The sequence below is a fragment of the Olea europaea genome, chromosome 15 (genome assembly GCF_002742605.1).
Source record: "Olea europaea var. sylvestris chromosome 15, O_europaea_v1, whole genome shotgun sequence".
In the NCBI taxonomy this organism is placed as follows: domain Eukaryota; kingdom Viridiplantae; phylum Streptophyta; class Magnoliopsida; order Lamiales; family Oleaceae; genus Olea; species Olea europaea.
Genome location: NC_036251.1, coordinates 30,470,793 through 30,471,849, shown reverse-complemented (window position 1 = coordinate 30,471,849; position 1,057 = coordinate 30,470,793).

The window sequence follows — 1,057 nt, the reverse complement described above, 5'->3', positions numbered from 1 at the left end:
AAATTGTCATTTTATTGAAAAAAATGGATGAGAAGGACCTTTTTCGCAATGAAAGGTAAAAAGTAGGGGTGAAAATACTAAAAAATTAAAGGTATGGACGTTTTGCACAATAACATTGAAAGGTAGGGACCGTTTGTGCTAGCATAATAATATTGAAAGGTATGGACCTTTTGTGCTAATTACCTTTTGATTTAACAGAACATTTTAACGGGTAGTTGACAGAAGGACGTTTTGCGCAAAAAAATTGTGAAAGGTAGGGGTGAAAATGCTAAAAATGAAAGGTAGGGACGTTTTTCACAATAATATTGAAAGGTAGGGACATTTTCTGCTAATTATGCTTAAAAATAAAAGGTAGGGACGTTTTGCACAATAACTTTGAAAGGTAGGGACCTTTTGTGCTAATTACCTTTTTGATTTAACGGAGTATTTTAACGGAAAGTTGACAGAAGGACGTTTTGCGCAAAAAAATATAAAGGTAAGGGTGTAATCCACCAAAAAATGAAAAGTAGGGACGTTTTCCACAAAAACATCGAAACGTAGGGATATTTTGTGCTAATTACCCCAAAAAATGTCATTCTCATCCTTTTTTTTTAATAAAATGACGATTTTACCCTCCTATTCAAATAAAACAAAAAGAAAAGATGAATTACCAACTGCAACCATAATCCTTAAATTTTTAAAAAATTACAAAAAATCATAAATTCTCAATCACCACCATTTTCACAACCTATCAAGCTGCCAACTATAAATCCACATAATACCACCTTTCGGCCACCATGCCCACTGGACTCCACCACCGTAAATGTGGTTGTTTCGGACAGATTGGTGACTAATACAATGGAGGAGGATATTGGGGAGAGTGAGGCGACGCTGGTGGTGGTAGAGTCCTATGTGTTGTGGTCGAAAAGTGGTGCTATATGGATCTATAGGTGGTGGCTTGGTGGGATTGTGAAAGTGGCGGTAGTGGAGAATTTAGGATTTATCTGTAATGTTTTGAAAGATTTAGAACTATGATTGCAATTAATTAATTATTTTTTCTTTTCTTTTTGTTTTATTT